The sequence below is a fragment of the Nilaparvata lugens genome, chromosome X (assembly GCF_014356525.2).
Source record: "Nilaparvata lugens isolate BPH chromosome X, ASM1435652v1, whole genome shotgun sequence".
In the NCBI taxonomy this organism is placed as follows: domain Eukaryota; kingdom Metazoa; phylum Arthropoda; class Insecta; order Hemiptera; family Delphacidae; genus Nilaparvata; species Nilaparvata lugens.
This window is the reverse complement of record NC_052518.1, coordinates 67,245,135-67,264,429: the sequence shown is the minus strand read 5'-3', so window position 1 is coordinate 67,264,429 and position 19,295 is coordinate 67,245,135. Positions and strand designations below refer to the sequence as shown.

The 19,295-nt window shown below is 35.1% G+C and overlaps 1 protein-coding gene across 17 annotated transcripts in view; it reads left to right on the top strand.

The window, feature by feature from the left end:
- The window catches only part of LOC111050395 (potassium voltage-gated channel protein Shal), a 517,077-nt gene that overhangs the window by 74,221 nt on the left and 423,561 nt on the right, over positions 1-19,295 (top strand). The window lies entirely within an intron of this gene.

The window sequence follows — 19,295 nt, the reverse complement described above, 5'->3', positions numbered from 1 at the left end:
TGAGTTCAGGTTCAATATAGCCTATGAAGAGTTCTTGCAAAAGTCTATGTATATTAGTTGATAGAAGTGGGTTGCGGAAGAGGTTTGTTGAGAAATCAACATCAGAAGACAAAGATATTACAAGATGAAAATTAAGTAGGGAGAAAGTTTAATACAGGTGAAGCTAGGTTGTTAGTTAAACGATTTTTACCATCAATCAATACTCTCTAATTAGATAAGTTATGCAGGAGTCGATTATGCAACTTGCAATGCACCGTTATCTCAGGCATAATATTTATTTACTTTGTATAAAATAATAATTGGGAATTAATGAATTGCACCTAGCCTACACGTCCTTTGAAAAGGAGCAATAAATTAATCAAAGCATTGAATAGTTGCGTTCATCTCAGATTCCCAAAAGATTCATGCGGCCACTTGTTTTTTCCCAATCTACTGAATATCGAAGAGGAATATCTTCTTTGGTTGGAGGATTCCATTCTTCAAGATAATCTACTTAGGAGTCGAAGAGAGAATGATCTATTTTGTATCAGTAAATGGAGCTGACCTAAATTACTCTTGGTTTAAGACTATAGCCTATGGTCTAGCTTCGACGAATGAATTTATGCTAATTAACTGTCATGTATGCTAAACATGTTATACATGTTTTGGTGGAGAGAAAAACAACATAATTTGTTTGTTAATAGAATGTGATATCACTCTTGAAAGACTCGATTATTCTTTCAGAGCACTTATGTTGGCCTTGATTTATAAAAAAACGAAAGTGATAAGCTTCAGGTGTCTTCATCCTTCCAAAGTTATTCATGTTTTTGTGGACGAACGAAGTCCAGGAAGGCCAAGGCTATCAATACTTATAAAATGTCATTTCAGGTATAATTCGTGTTTCTCTCTTCATATTATTCCATTTATTCAAGACTAACAGGTAATTCGTGCTCCGCAAGGGTACAATTAAAAACTTGACAAACTGAAACTTGACCTACTGAAATCTTGAAGAATTCAAAATAGTCCTATAACCATCCTCGTAAAATTTAAAACCTTTATGCAAAATTCCAAGTTAATCAGTCTAGTAGTTCAGAGGTGATGATGTGTCATTCAAGAATCTCCAATAGGCCTACCGTACGTGTATAAGCCAATTCTTTTCTCTATTATATCATAGATGATTTCTGAATCAATTGTACGACTTGTCTACTCAAGTATTTCGTCTGGATAAAACAAACATGGCGGATGACCTGCAGGCTGTTTGTGTACATCTGTACAGTCACTTTCAAACGTGAAAATTGAATATTTATGGCAAACTGACAACATTGCAAAGCTGTAAAAGAATAGCGCTATCTGTTTTGTTGGATTATAAAAAAGGATAGCGATACCTTTGTTAATCAAATACTGTCATTATAACGTGGACCTCACTATAGATGTTATCTTTGATAGCTGTCTCAGGTTTTCAATGCAATGCACACAGACTAGGCCTATAGCATAGCTAGAGCCAAAAAAAATGCTAGGTTTTGTTATGAGGAATACAGCTAACTTCAATAACCTTGATGCAATGTGGACTATTCATTTGTCACTGGTTCAGAGTGTGTTGGAATATTGCTCTGTGATTTGGAAAACGCCTTACTGATTTGTGTACTCATGGTCTTGAGGGTAGTTCCGAACAAGTTTTTGAAGTTTCTCTATCACAGGAGCTTTGGCCAATCCTGCCCTATGGGTTTCTCCACAGCCGTTCAAAAGGGACCTTTCACTATGCATTATTGAGATTACGGCGAGAGAAAGAGAGAGACTCATTGACTTTCGTTCATGAACTGTTAAGGGGTTGATTTTCCTTCGCTGCTCTCATTAATCAGGTTCTCGTGTTCCTACTTTCAATTCCAGGAATTATCCCATCTTTGATGTTATCAGAAGTGGAACGGTCATTGGCTACAGTTAGATTATCTTTCTATGTACTTAGTCCAATCCATTACTGATATCTTATTTGCAATCCATTACTAAATTGGTCTAATCAGTTGTTATTGTTTATTGTGTAAGGTCTAATCTAGCTTTCCCTAATATTATCTTCTATGTAATTAGTCCAATCCATTACTGATATCTTATTTGCAATCCATTACTAAATTGGTTAAATCAGTTGTTATTGTTTATTGTGTAATTTCTAATCTAGCTTCCCCCAATGTTATCAATGTAACTGTTTCATATAAATACGGTATTAGAATCAATGTGAAGTAGTCTTAAGCAATATTCTGTATTATGTAGTTGTAGTGTACATGATCGGCCTGAATAAAGTCTTTTTAAGAACGCACAGTGTGTTCCTGCACCCTTAACTGGCGCCCGAACTTCTGTAGATCTTCCTTGTGAAATTGTTCGAGTTCTGTGAACTCTCCCAGGCCGAATTTTTTTCCTCAGCACTCCGCCGAGTTTTTCATAAGAGAACTACGAAACCCTACAGCAGGACACCGTGCAAAGACTCAGTAGCCAGCCACGAAAAGCAACAACCAGAACTGCAAGACTCCAATACTCACACAGATTGTAACCCGCAGACGTTATCATCTCAATCATCTGCTATCCACCATTGCGGGCCAACACCTAAATAGATTTTCACCAATTCCAACACGAGTTCCAGCAAGGAGATTCCTGGACGAACCTCTCGAAAAAATCTTAAGTGGCCTCGAACCAGAACAGTCGACATCTGATGTGCCGAGCCAACTAGTTCCAGCGACCCACAATATCAGTGCTCCACGTCCGGACCCTCCACATCACCTGCAACCTCAACTTCAAGAACTTCACGGATCTCACCAACTTGAAAAAGGTACAATGGCTTCAAAAATCCTATCAGCCAGCATTACTAATTTAGTACCATCATTTAATGGCGACCTTCTAGAACTCCCCTATTTTTTAAGAATTTGTCAAGAAATATATGATGAATCCTGTAGCTAAAATGTGGAAGCACGAGATACTAACCACTGGCTTTTATTCCACCACACTTACAGTCATCTCTCAGGGAAAGCCCGTACGGCTGCCCGCGGTTGTAGAACTATTCCTGACTTATTGACTGCAATTAAAAATAATTTTTGCGAAAAAAGACCTATAGCTGACTTAGTAACACAAGCCATGATGCTCAAACCATTCAGTAACGAGTCAACCAATGATTTTCTTGATAGGCTTAAGTACAAAAAGAGTGTTATAATCGATCGCTATAGCATGGAGAAACTCTCTAATGACACAATCACTTACTTGACTAGTCAACTTGATCGCACATTGATGACCACTCTCATTCGAAATGTACCAGCAGACTTTGCTGCTTTCCTTAGAGTACACAAAATTCTAACAATTGAAGATGCTCAAAACAGCTTATTGCATGATTTCGACGAGTCATTTGATTCGAAAACCTCATTTCGTAACTCCCGTAACAATAACTATCGTAACTTTGAAGACAATCGTTATAATCGCTCCAATCACTTTAATGAGGGTCGTAATAATCCCAACAGAAACAATCACTACAATAATCAGCAACGAAACGTTCATCCTGGCTTCACCAGACACAACACCCCAAATTTTGAAAATCCTCCTAAATTCCAAAATGGCAGGCAATTCAGTAACAATCACAATGGTAGTGCTTTTGCAAATCGGAATCATTCTGATTCCAACACCATGTCAATGCGCACTGTTTCAAACAGAGCATATAAAAATCATCACATTGTAGAAGAGTCTGATGAAAACTCTTCAGTTGAAGATCAGCTCTCCACATTAACCAAACATATGAACCTTTTGACTGAAAAAATGACCTCACTTACTGATCATTTTTTAGAAACAGGCAAGGACTCGAAGAATTTAACTTAAATAATTGTACAAACCTTTCGAGTCTACCCTATTTTATTGACCACAAAAACCGCAAATGGCTAATAGCTCCTTTGCAAGTAATTCCTTTTTCCAATGGCTATGATGCATTATTGGGTTGCGAAACATTGGAACAACTTAAAGCCTCTGTTAATTTGTCAAAAATGCAACTTGAATTCGAAAATGGTATCTCTATTCCCCTAAAACGTGAAAAAACTAAAGTTGACCTGAAACGAGGATTGCATAAATACAAACTTCCCGTAAAAGATAACCTCAAATATGGAGTCGTTCAAAAAATCGATCCCCTTGACATTGAAGAAGTGCATCGTGTACTCAATCATGGAATAATACCTGATACAAAAAATATCTCGGTCTCTAGCCTCGATATGCAGGAATTGTTCCACTCTTTTAGTGAAAATAAATTAGATGAAATACGCAATGAAATACCCTCTCTAATTCGTACATCTCACATGAACGAAGATGAAAGAGAATTTATTATGGAATTGTTATCAGAGTTTCCTGAAATAATTAAGCGTGAACACGACTCTCTAACAAGCACTAATCTTCTCCAACATAGAATTAAAACCAAGACTGACGATTATATCTATACCAAGAACTATCGCTACCCCGAATGCTATAGAGAAGATGTTAAAATTGAAATTGAAAAACTCTTGAAGAACAAGGTCATTCAACATAGTAATTCCCCGTACAATTCCCCAATTTTGGTTGTCCCAAAGAAAAAAGATGCGTCCGGTAAGCGTAAAATCCGCGTAGTAATTGACTATCGTAAGCTTAATGACATCACTGTAAGTGATAGGTTCCCACTCCCTAACATAGAAGATTTATTCGGAAAAATCGGGAAAGCTACATACTTTTCAGCGATAGATTTGTCATCGGTTTTTCACCAAATTGAAATGGATCCTGAATCTATCCCAAAAACCGCTTTCTCCACAGAAAATGGTCATTTTGAATTTCTGCGCATGCCTTTCGGTTTAAAAAATGCCCCTCCGACTTTTCAAAGAGCAATGAATCAGATTTTCTCAGACACACCCAACGTCCTTGTCTACATGGACGACATAAATATTTTTTTCAGACAGCCTTTCCGAACACAAAAAGCATCTTCGGACGGTATTACAAAAATTGAAAAATCACAACCTTCAAATTCAATTGGATAAAACCGAATTCTTCAAACGAGAACTATTGTATTTAGGTCACATAATTTCGAGTGATGGCATACGCCCTAATCCAGAAAAATTAAACGCTGTAAAGAACTTTCCAATACCTAAAACACCTAAAGCAATTAAACAATTTTTAGGTCTCACTGGCTACTACCGTAAAATGATCCATAATTACGCGAAAATTGCTAAACCTCTTACGCGTTGTCTTCACAAAGATGCAAAAGTCGATCCCACAAACAAGGAATTTTTAAATGCTTTCGAAACTTTAAAATCTGCATTGCAAAACGAACCAATTCTCAGACTTCCAGATTTCTCAAAAAGCTTCACACTCACCACAGATGCAAGCCAATTTGCGATTGGAGCAGTCCTGTCGCAAAATTTTGAGAAAAACGATCTCCCTATTGCCTATGCCTCTCGCACTTTGAATAGGTCAGAAGAAAATCTCTCTACAATTGGGAAAGAACTTCTTGCAATCGCATGGGCATGTGAACATTTCAGACCATACCTATACGGCCGACGTTTTGTATTGAGAACTGATCACAAACCTCTTGTTTGGTTGAAGAGTCTGAAAGAACCCAATTCAAAACTATTACGATGGCGACTCCTATTAGAGGAATTTGATTTCGAAATTCAATTTTCAAAGGGTAAAACCAATTTTGTGGCCGACAGTTTGTCTAAAATAAAACTTGACACTCACGATCTTTTAAATATTGATGACTCTGACGACCTTGCCTCAGTTCTTCAGGATTTCATTGATGAATACTGCCCACCTGAAATTCCCAATAATGACAATGTAAGTACTCAAACGGTACACAGTCAACTTAGTTCAGATAATAATCATATTGCAATCATGGATGAGGACAAGATCGTTAATGTTGAACACAATCAAGTAAACACAAACGAGGTATTTTCAATGGTCTAGGTACAGCAATATCTTGGATCACAGGTAACATGGACGCTAATGACAAAGAACATTATAATTCAATTGTCAGTGAAATAGAAAATAATGAACAGATAATCCAGAAAAACCTGGACTCACAAATTATTTATAATCATAGGTTAACAGACAAATTTAATGACAATATGAAAATCATTCAAAGCAACAACGCTGTTTTACAGGATTTTTTACTGAAAGCCTCACATGAAATCAATGTCATTGAACGTCTTCAACAATATTCTCTTCTATTAGCAAGTGTGTCTCTTCTTGAGCTTCATGGAAATGATATTGTGGAGAGTCTGGAACTTTGTAAAAAGAATATTCTACATTCTAGTATTTTATCTCGCTCAGAAATATCTTCAATAATTTTAAATACTCCCGATAATTTGGCATCACGAGACGCTTCCGTGCTATGGCAGATCTCAAACGTGCATTGCGCACTTGGTAATGATTTATTGACTTACTTCATTCAAATTCCTATTAAAACCTTCTTATTAGATTCTTATTTTATTATTTCGTATCCAATCACGCCCATCGCAAAACTGACAGATTACAGAGAGTATACAATGAAAATCAACAAATCTATTGTATCCTATTGTAAAGGCGAATTGTATGTTCTAGACGATTGTGTTTTAATCTCTAATACTAGGTATTGTAATAAGCTTGATAGGTTAGATGATCCATGTATTTTAGATTTATTTAGTAATAATGAATTGAAAAATTGTGAATTAATCTCTTTGCAAGCGACTTGTGGTTTTGTAAAATATATTGATAGCATTAGTAGTTACTTAATCTATAAGAACAATAATGTACGATTGTGAGTTAATGGTAGTGAACAATTGATTAATTTGCATAGTACTTCACTCTTACATGTTACGTTAAATGAAAAAATGTGTGGCTTCAATACTCCAACAGTTTACAAGGACACTTCACCAATTGTTATTTCAAAATTTCAGGCTCACCTGAAACAACTTGATGTCAAATTCGATACAGTTCATTTAGCGAACCTAGGAGATATTTATTAAACATTTATACATACTTGAACCAATCATGATTGATGATTCAAATAAATTTTATGTTGTTGTAGGATTAATCTTATTTGTAACAATTGTAATAGTTTTATTGCTTCTCTATTTGAAGAAATCCAGAAATCATAGTAATGTAATTGTACAATCTTTTCCACTTAAAAATTTGCCAAGTCGATTTGTCATACCAACTGGACTCTAATACCTTTCCGAGACGTAAAGGACTTGGGGAGGGAGGAGTTAGATTATAACTTTTTATGTACTTAGTCCAATCCATTACTGATATCTTATTTGCAATCCATTACTAAATTGGTCTAATCAGTTGTTATTGTTTATTGTGTAATGACTAATCTAGCTTTCCCTAATATTATCTTCTATGTAATTAGTCCAATCCATTACTGATATCTTATTTGCAATCCATTACTAAATTGGTTTAATCAGTTGTTATTGTTTATTGTGTAATAAAATTATTTCTAATCTAGCTTCCCCCAATGTTATCAATGTAACTGTTTCATATAAATACGGTATTAGAATCAATGTAAAGTAGTCTTAAGCAATATTCTGTATTATGTAGTTGTAGTGTACAGGCTCGGCCTGAATAAAGTCTTTTTAAAAACACACAGCGTGTTCCTGCACCCTTAACTCTACGATGCTTCCCTGTTTGGGTCACTGCGATTATACAATGATATGTTCGATTTGTTTGATTCTGACAGTGAATTCAGGCGGGACTTGAATGAGATTCATCTTCGATGAGTTTGAGTTCCCCTCCTTTCTTATGTGAAAGGTATTTTTTTCTATATCTCCTAGTTTCTTGGTTTTATTGCCTGCGGTCATTGGTGGGCTATCGTGTGTCGTGTGTCTTTGGTCTGGATACCCACAGTGGAATCATTTCCAGGAGCTCTTGTGGTAATAATATTGCTGCTTCATTGTCCAAATTATCTTAGTTTATACTATTAGTATTTCTAGTCAAATCGATCTGATTTATACAATAGGTTTATGCAAACAGTAGTCCTGCTAACATGATTTCTGGATGATCCTTGCACAATATGTTAGTGGTTTTAACTCTATTGCTTGATGCTAGATTTTTTGCAACTATTATTTGCATTAATGCAAGGTTTTCTATATTCTGTTCCCTTTCGTTTCTAGTTTTGACGTAGGTTTTGATGATTTTGAATACTCTTTCTACAAATCCTTTCTACGATGATGACCTATGATGCGACCCACCAAAAATCTGTTGACGTCTCACTCCTTCAGAACCTCTGCTTTATGCAATGTGCGTAACCCATACAAAACAAAACTTGTGTGCACCTGCATTTTAAAATCTTGAAACAATAAAACAATATTGAATTAATGAAACATCACATATTTGCTCTCATACAAACAAAACATTGATTTCATTCATTTGAAATCCTTTATCAAATAAGCATCCATTTGTAATTAGAGTGAAGGAGATTTTAATTTATATCAACATCTTATCATAATCTAAATAAATCGACTATTTATTTCTCTAGATTTACATGATTAGTTTCTTTAATCGTGTATTGAAAAAAGAATGAAGGGTGAGGGCATTGCTTTAGACAATAATTAGTTGGCCGCATATGGCGCTTCCCCCTTACCAATTGCTATATTGTAAATTTTATAATGGTGGAAACCTGTATATTAATAATCAAATTGTATTCAGTGAAAGTGAATTTATTTTCTATTAATATAGTTTAAAACAGGAAAATCAGACTCCCATGATACATAATACATATATTTAAATAAAATTGTACTGAACAAAAGAAATTTCAATTTTCATTCATTGGACAATAGTTGTGCTTGTTCTATGATATAAATATTGTAAAAAGCATTCATGGAATATTTGAGCAGAAGTCTTTTGTCTGATTATGCATCATATCGAAGAGAATTCCATGATCTACACTCTTCAAGCTCATAATCATTACGAAGTTTTTTTTATTAATCATTGAGACGTTATGAAGCCAGAAACAGCAAACTCTCAATATCTTGAATACTAAAGAAGATACAGGAATGATGAAGCTTGAAAATAATGTACTATTTTTAGTTTTGTATAGAATGGATATGTCCATTGGGAGAGAAACGAAAAAATGGTACCACACACAACATAGCCCAGCGGTCAGGGTTGAGGATTTTTCATTTTTTTATCCCCTAACTATCCTAAACCAGAGAAAACTTCTGTAATATGCTATATTTGTATTCTGTGCCTAAACATACCAGAGGGGTCAAAAATTGTGTTCCAAATTGTTTCCTCTACTCTTTCTTTTGAGCATTCTTTGCCTGAACCGCTAATTATAGATGGACTATGTTCATTACCCCGTGCTGAACTATTATGTGAATATTTAAATTGTAAAAATTTTGAATTTAATTTGAGAGTAGAGATTTTTTCTATTACATTCTAAAGATCAATAATAAACTTAATGTGAGTGTTTATGTAAGTTTCAAGGTCACTTGCCCAATTCGGATTTGAACCTTATTTTATGTATAGGAATGGAAGTAAATACAAAAGAAGTGAATATACTTCCAGAATTAAGGCTAAAAACCTGTTTGATGGGTGTGTTTCTATAAACATTTTTCGGGAGAGAGCACCAGAACTCCCCTTTTCTTGTCCCACCGCTAGTTTTATAGACTTGCCACATCCTAGAAAAGTTCAAATGAGCGCCCATGTCAATTGATGCCCAAGTCCTCTGGTCCTCTGGTGCTCTGGTTCGAGATCGTATTTATTCTCTATATACTCTCTTATATATATTATATTAGTAACAGTACTAATATAAATCTCTAATTTTCTATTAGAGAATAGTACTTATTCTCTTTATACTCGATACTAACAGTACAGTCGGTGCACAGTCATAAGCTGATTTACACAACATGTAGGACTGAACTCAGTCCGGTCGCAGACTGAAATAGACCGTCATAGCTCTGAATTTGGATTGAATTGGTAGGCGGTCTGTCACCGTCCAGTCATAGTCCGACATTAGTACAGTCCTATTGATGTGAATCACATTCGACCGTCACCGTGTTATTCAAATGGAAAGACTGTTCGAGAGATTCCATCTGAAACGGCTGCAGACATGCGTCATTCGGCAAGCACCGACTGTTCGATGTTCGGCGAACTATTCGTCTTGCTATATGCAGATTAACGAGCAGACATCTACACCATGCGTGGTTTGCCAAGCATTTGTTCGTTTTAAGCCTTGTACACACGTCCGTACAGATTCGCGCGAACAATCGTATGTACATATGCCTCAACATTCACTGTACGTCCTTGTGGACGCGATCCACGTTTGCCTCGGCATTCAAAAAGCTATCTGATTTGCAGACGATACGAAGCCATGATAGATGTAGATTTTCCACAACATGACAACAATGGCGTCATTCCATCATTGAAGATAGTTATCACAAATTGCAGCAGTATCATTTAATTTCAATGACTTATATAACAAAATCAAAAATAAAACTTGACAAACGATGTTGGTGGGTTGAACGATTGTAGGTTGAAGTAAGGAAATGAATTGCTACATGACATAAGATTGACAATTCAAACTTTATTAGGATGTCAAAACATTATCTTGTTAATATACTGAATCTAATTCAACTAGTTATCTAAACAAATGATATCATCATGAGGGAAGCAATAACTCCACAAGAACGATTGGCTCTAACTTTGAGATTCTTGGCATTAGGCGATTCATTTGTTGGTTTCCAATATCTATTCTGAATCTCAAAAAAAGAAAATTTCTACAATAATTCCAGAAGTTTTGATGACCTAATCAAAGCACTTAACACTGTCTCACAAAATTGACAGTCTTCTTTAAGGAAATTAGCCATAAATTGAATCAAATACTAAATTGCTGCCCATTTTAAACTAACTCTGCTCATACACATGACAAAACAAGATTCTCCAAAAGATTAGCTTCAAGATTTACCTTTAAGGGAATACTAGTTCAAAGTTTGAATAAATATCTCTATAGATAGCCTAGCTATCTAAAACGTATAATATCATATTGAAGATTACAATTTTAATTAACAACTCTGATTGATAACATGAAACAATGATTTGATAGCCACAGTAAAATAATATTTGAGCTATACTTTCTTGTAGGAACCCTGTAGAGAAGCTTTTTTCACTTAAATTATGCAGTTCTGAATTTGTTAATCATGATACAAATTATATACTCCATGCATGTTTCTATTTGAATATTTGACAATCCACATATCCTACAAAATTACAAAAATCCTACAATTTACAATTAGTTATTGGATCACAATTTGATTTGTCATTCATCAACCTAATTCATTGGAATTAGGTTATGACGCCTTCAATGTTTACGTTTTGCCTCACCCGTATGGCAAAATCGCGTCCACACGTACATTCAATGCTCGCCCGAGGCGCCTTTGAGCACGCCAAAATACCGACAGGGTTCCGGTTCGCCCACATGCCTCAGCGAACACTGTCCACACGTGCGAATGCAAGCCCATACACGTATGCTCACCCGAGGCAAACGTACGTGTGTACACCGTTTTATGAATAGCAAATACTCGTCAACTGAATGTCATATACCGTCAATATGGATGTCGATTTGATGATGCTCTTCTTGCTTATCCTGCTTTTATAAATAAACCAAAATAACCCTATGTACCCCGGACAATAACTGTATAGGACATGAAAAGGCCCACAATTTCAACTACAATTGATTAAAAATAAATATTTGTAGAAATTTTTAATACATTTGAAGAATTAAGGATATAATTCAGTAACCTGGACGAGACTGGTTATTGAATTGAATTGAATTGAATTGAATTTATTGCCAAAATTACAAATAAATATTTGTACAATATTAATTACAAGAGTATACAATACAAATAGACATTGATTTTAACTTGAGTGTAACAATATTATCAATGTAATATTGGCACTGCCAACATAAGAAACCTTGTGTGTTAGCAGTGAGTTGCAGTTCACTTATTCTGCTTCAAGTACTTTATATACAATTCAAATTTTATAATGTTGAAGAAAGTATTACAGTGATTTACAAAAATCGCAAAAGCTTGGAAAAAACAAAACTTAAGAATACTACATCATATTATATGATAAAGTGATATCCAATTAATTATTGTGACGTCTTGAGGCCATCATGACAGTTAATCATTCAAAAAGAGAAAACAAATACAATAAAACCAATCTCCTGCAAGATACGTGGGACAATTACATACCTGGTTCAAGAACCTGAAACTGAAAAACCATCGTTCACAGTTTCTAGTAACAATGCTTGTTGGGTACAATACTATACTTCATACAACTATTTTGAAGAATATATTCTGCTCAATCCAATATTCTATACTTTTAAGTAAATTACGTGAGATTTTTTATCTATAAAATCGTTTGGAATCTTATTTATAATGTAGTTACAATAATATGTAAATTGGTGCCTGCATATGGTTAGCTTGATGAATTCTGTGTTGAATCTATTGTTAGGACGTGTATTATGGGGTGAAATATGTGTACCAAAATTCGATTTATTCTTATTAATATAGAGTATTATGTTTTTCATATAATTCTGTCTTATTGTCGGGACCTTAAATTCAAGAAAAATTCCCCTACTACGATAGAGTCGTGGCTTTCCCAATGCAGCTCTTAGAATATGTTTTTGTAGGATGAATAATTTTTTTAAATTAGTATCATATGCAGCTCCCCATACTTCATTAATGTATTGAAATAATGAGTGAGCATACGCAAAGTAAATTTTTCGTATAATGTTTTTGTTTTTGATTTATTTATTTTGTAAAAAATGTAAATGAGGTATTTCAACTTTGAGCACAAATAGTCTATGTGTTTGTTCCATTTTATATGTTGATCCAAGAGTATACCAAGATATTTAATTGTGTGCACCCTTTCTAATTTTTATGTACTTCTGCATTATCCGCAGTGTTTTCATTGTGATTATTTGTTGTTCCTATTGTAAGATTTAAATCTGTTGCTGGTTGTCCAGTTATATTGGGTGAAAAGGTGATATACTTAGTTTTGTCTGCATTTAAAGTCAAGATATGATCTTGCAGCCATTTTTTTACTATTATCAAGTTTCTATTGTCCATATTGAAGGTTTCTTCCCAGCTTTTGCCACTGAAGATCAAGACAGTGTCATCTGCAAAAGACAGGTTGGTGCAATCTTGGAGGTTTAGTTCGAGTAGGTCATTCACATACAACAGAAAAAGAATTGGTGATAACACAGAACCTTGGGGCAAGCCGAACCCTGATGTATATTTAATATCAGTTTGACCATGGAGATTTAGGTATTGTTTCTGTTCAGTTAGGTACGAAGAAAATAAATCATTTGCTAAGCCTCTAATTCCAGATATGTCTAATTTGTTTAATAATATATTGTGAGGTATGGTATCAAAAGCCTTTGATAGATCCATGAATACTGCAAGAGTTTTTCTATTGCTATTAAAATTGTCAAAGATTATTTTGTTCAGGTGGATGACTGCATCTCTAGTAGACTTATTTTTTTGAAAACCAAATCGCTTTTCATTTATTATAATTATTCTCTTTTTCCAAAAAACACATAATTCTGTTTTTTATTATTTTTTCCAATATTTTTGAAAGGTTGCTTATTAGGCTTATAGGTCTATAATTTTCTGGTTTATTCAAATCTCCGGATGTAGGTATTGGGATGATTCTGGCTTCTCTGATTTTTTTTTGGGAAATATCCTTCATTTAAACATTTGTTGGATATATGTTCTAAGGGTCCAGTTATGTAGTGAGAGATTCTTTTTATGAAAGGTCCTGTGATGTTATCTGGTCCTGGTGTAGATTTGTTTTTCAACTGATTTTTAATTGTGATTATCTCGTTTGTATTTGTAAGTTGTGTTAATTTTTCTATGAAATTGCTAACCATTGCATCGATATTGTCGGTGTTGTAAACATCAGCCCAGCTTTCAACCTGTAAGTCAGCTATTAATCTGTCGAAATCAGTTACAGTTTTGGTCCATAATTCCCCTGCTACCGCGTTATTTTTCAAGGCTTCACTCAAGTGTAGTGAAATACTGTAGTGATCTGTTATATTAGTTTTAATAATAACGCCATGTTACAGGTCTCTATTGTTTGCCCCCTCCTTAAAAAATATGTGGTCTATGCAGGTACCATTCCCATTCACCATCCTTGTCGGCTTATTGATGTAGGATTTAAATCCATTGATATGCAGAGTACTCAAGTACTCATTTGTTTAATTATTGTTATCTAAAATATTAAGATTTATATCGCCCATTAAAATTACATTGGTAGTGTCCTTTATTCTGTTTAAACGAGAGTCTAGACTTGATATGAAATTATAAATGTTGGTAGCTGGGGAGCGATAAATTAAAATTATTGTATATTCAGTGTTATCAATTAAACACGCTATACAGATGGAATTCGATTCTTCGATATCTAAATCGATAATTTCAAAATGAAAATTCTTGTCAACAAATAAACATATACCGTACCATCACACTTCGAATGTTTACTTTTGTTCTGTACAACATTAATTATACCATTCAAGACCGTAAGTGAAATGAGCATCATCCGTAATCCACGTTTCTGACAAGGCAATAATGAGAAATTTAAATTTGATATTTCCCAAATAATGAACCAATTGCTCAAAGTTTTTATTCAGGCTTCTTATATTAGTATGAAAAAAATTCAATAAGTTTTTATTGCTTGAGTTCTGAGGTTCAAATAGGAATAAATCATCTATTTAACTTGTATCATGATAGTCTATTAGATCATCATCACATTCAAGAACTGACATATAATATTATTAAAAGTATAAGACTATTCTGTGAAATTTATAATAATATAACTCCAATGAAGAAAGAAAATGAAGTAAGTTAAGGATCAAGAAGATAATGAAAATTTTGTTGATAATAAAAAAAGTGGGTAAATTACCAATCCTGCGATTTCCCGCCGCGCCTGTTTTATACAAGAAAGACAGTCTTCCCGTCACATAGAAAGATCCAGAAACTTAATTTAAAAAATAAAAAAATAAAGTAATTAAGTGGAAAAATTATTTTAAACAAAAGTAGGATTTTCTGCAAAATCAATCAACAAAGATACGAGCTCAGAGATAATACAGTTTGGAGTAGAATAAGCTGATATTGTAAACATAACGAACATAAATAATATGATGAATAAACTGTCTAAATTACCCCCTACAATCCATAAAAGGCGATGAAGAATAATGAATACCAAAACAGAAAACATGGCTACGAAACTGTTACACTGTATGCATTCACTGAGCCGAATCACTTCGAAGATAAGGCCAGTGTTTGGTATCCAGGTTATAGCAATAATTGATATCAGGGAAATGCCACAGATAATACCAGACAGCTATTCGGGCATCCACCGCTTTATCCATTGTTGATTTCGATTTTTCGATAATGAATTCGTACAAACGAAATCTTATCATATTAGCATTGCACTAGGCTAGTATAACAGTTAAGATACTACACAGTGTAGGCCATAACTTTGTCACTGAAGAGCAAGAGAAAGAGATAAGAATAAACAATAGTGAACGGGAAAGAGAATTCATTGATAAGCTGTTTTGTATTTGCAGGGTATAGGGTATCTCTGAACTGTACTGTGAATCGTTTGTTTCAACTAAAAGCCATTTGATATTGCAGCAGTCACAATAGACAACAGTACATGGCACGTTCATCGGAGTGATTCATTCCAACACCTGCCTGATAATATTGTTAGATTCCCCGATTCTCAATTTTAATATCTATATGTTTCTTCATAAAAGAGTTTCATGCATAAGTATATGAATATGATGTATATAATATAATATTATTGATCTGTTGGGTCCATTTTATTCTATTTTATATGGGGAGAATTTATTTCTTTCAACAAAGGATAATGCCACTTTGAAACCTACGGTTTAACTATTATTAATTCAAACCATAGCAGTAATAAAAGCTTCCAGATCCTTATCACTGTTAATCATTGACACTTTCCCCTCATCCACTGGTCTTACTTTAATGTTGCCTGCTCTATCCACCCACACATATTTGGATCCCTTCTCCTTTTGAAGTTTCTTTAGTTGTGACAGAATATTTCTACGTACCACGGTCAGTGACAAGTTGATGAACACTGGGCGCTCCTCCGTTTGAAATCCGACGTCGCGAGTGGAAAGTCTCCTCACCTGTTTCTTCTTATCAAGTACCTTGTGCGCGTCATCGCGTCGAACGAATTTCACGATGATCCCGGGAGAGTGTTGGTTTGCCCCCTTGGGCAGGCGGTGGCAGCTGTCTATCGCCTCCGGACCCAGGTCAACACCAACTGCTTTACACGTAGCCAGCACAACGTCATTGGTTTTTTCTCCATGCACAGTAGGAATCCCGTGTATTTCGATCATATTTCTACGGCCGTGTTTTCATTTTATCTTGTTTTCATCAAGATTTGAATTTATTGAATGAGCTACTTTATAATATTAAAAGTGATTGATATTAATAACTCAACGATCATATACAGACTGTAAAAAAATGAAAATCCTATCTACAAATTAACTTAACCACAATGTAGATCCAAATCCAAAAACAAACAACAAAATTATACAAGCCGAATATGTGGATGAGGGAAAGTTCGCCTTTTGCCGACCATTCGTCCACTTCGATGTGTGCCAAAGACCGACACTGAACGGGGAACAACGAACACTAGCCGCTGCTTGCCGAATAGACAAACATCCATTTACACTAATCGTGATTCGGCGAGTATCCACGGTGTTCGCCGAATGCCGCATGTCTGGAGCCGGCTTGTGGATGACGGAAAGTTCGCCTTTTGCCGAACATTCGTCCAGTTTGATGTGTGCAAAAGACCCACTCTTACCGGGAAAACAACGAGCACGAATGTTCGCTGCTTGCCAAATAGAAAAACATCCATCCACACTACTGCTAGTAGCTGCTCGGTGTTTGCGCAAAGACGTTAAAGAGGTATATACCCACAATGCATATGCCTTCCAAATGCCAGCCAGCTCTTACTTGAAATTGAAGGCTGCCATTGAGGTATTTTAGCGCGAGAAATTCGAAATTAATAGGGGAGAGAATGCTGTTTTGGCGCTGCAATACAGTTTAATATTAGGTAGGCTGTTCAACTAAGGGAATATCATTTGAAGCAATTTTGAAGTTACCAATAATCGATTCTTCAAGTCCTCATGAATAATAGTCCCATAGATAATAATATAGTTTTAATAATTCACTGACATAAGTGTAAGTTAATTAACATTTTGCCTTTACTCAAATGTGAGTTAACTGCTTCCTATTTGATTTCTATTTCTATTTAATGTGTTTTAAACGAAATTATTATCAATAACCTCATTCATCTAATAGCATGGACTTTAAAAATTTTGTGCTTTGAATTTTTATAAAAATGCGATTTTTTCGATCATTGGTAAGTAGTGTTCTGTGCCGTATCCCGTATTTCAGTATTATATTTTTCATCTATACTTCTTTAATTTTATAAATTTGAATTATAATTCCAATGAATAAATGAATCAATTAGTACACTATTTCTGCAATCATAAATAAATCAAACTGATATTTGTAGTAGTAGAAAAAATGTGGTGATTTAATTCAAAACTGGATTTTTTCCAGAACAGTATAGTATATAATAATTTGATGACTGGTTTTGATTAATGCTGTTAATTGTAATAAAATAGTAAATATACTCACACAGCAGCTCACCCAACTCACTATTAAAATTATTAAAACAACAATAATGTTATCAGTGGGTGATTACATGGAAAAACAATATAGATTAAGATTGTTAAAAGAATTTTTATTGACAAATCAATGTTTTTTTAATGAAATTTCCACATGTGCCTTGTTTATTTATGTTAAAACTAAATTCACAGCCAAAATAAATTGAATGGTACTAACTTCATATATTAGAGTAGTCTACAACATTCAATAAACTATGTAGGGTAGTTTAGGTAGGGTGGGTTAGATAGAGTTTTCTAGGTAGGGTTGGATAGGTGAATATGTAGAGTAGGTGAGGTAGTGTAGTTTAGGTAAGGTGGGTTAGGTAGAGTATGTTAAGTAGGGTGGGATAGGTAATAAAAGTGATAGTTTAGGTAGGGTGGGTTAGATAGAGTTTTCTAGGTAGGGTTGGATAGGTGAATATGTAGAGTAGGTTAGGTAGTGTAGTTTAGGTAAGGTGGGTTAGGTAGAGTATGTTAAGTAGGGTGGGATAGGTAGATTTGAGTCTAGTAGGATAGAGTAGTAAAGATAGAGGTTAGCAGAACAGGATGTCTGGGTATAAGCATTGTTAATAACCTAGCAACCCAGAATGATGCACATCATAGAAATAGAGATTATGTTTGTAAATTGGGGTGGGTTATGTGGGGTTTGTTTGTTAGAATGGTTCAAGTATGGTGAAATAGGCTGGGTAGAGTAAAGTAGTTAGATTGAATGAGTGAGGTAGGGTGGGTAAGGTGGGGTAGGTTAGATAGTATAAGGTATGTTAGGTAGAGTAGGTTAGATAGCATCATTTATGTAGGGTGGCTTGGGTGGAGTAGGTTAATTAGATTAACTGAGAGAGGGTTGAGTAGGTAGGTTAGGTATAGAAGGACACAGGATGGATAGGGTGGATTAGGTTTGGTGGGATTTGTTGGTTCTGCTGGGGCTTCGCCCCCTGCATCCCTATTTGGGGTGTGGGTAGGGTAGTTTAGGTAGGGTGGGTTAGATAGAGTAGGTTTGGTAGGGTGGGATAGGTGATTAGATAGAGTAGGTTAGGTAGGGTAGTTTAGGTAAGGTGGGTTAGGTAGAGTAGGTTAAGTATGGTGAGTTAGGTAGAATGGAGTTCAGTAGGATAGAGTAGTAGGGATAGAGGTTAGATGAAAAGGATGCCTCAGTCTGAGCATTGTTAATAACCGAGCAACCCAGAATGATGCACATCATAGAAATAGAGATTCTATAGGTTGAGTGGGGTGGGTTATGTGGGGTTTGTTTGTTAGAATGGTTCAAGTATAGTTAGGTGGAATAGGCTGGATAGAGTTGGGTAGTTAGATTGGATAGGTGTGGTTGGGTGGGTAAGGTGGGGTAGGTAAGATAGCATAAGGTATGTTAGGTAGAGTAGGTTGAAAAGCATAATTTATGTGTGGTGGCTTGGGTGGGGTAGGTTAAGTAGATTAACCGATAGAGGGTTGAGTGGGTAGGTTAGGTATAGAAGGATGGATAGGGTAGGTTTGGTTGGATTGGTTCGGTAGGCCAGGTAGAGTAGGCTAGGTTCAAGTCTTGAAATAGAAATTTTGAAAAATTCATAATTTTCTGGAGCCTGCTAGGACT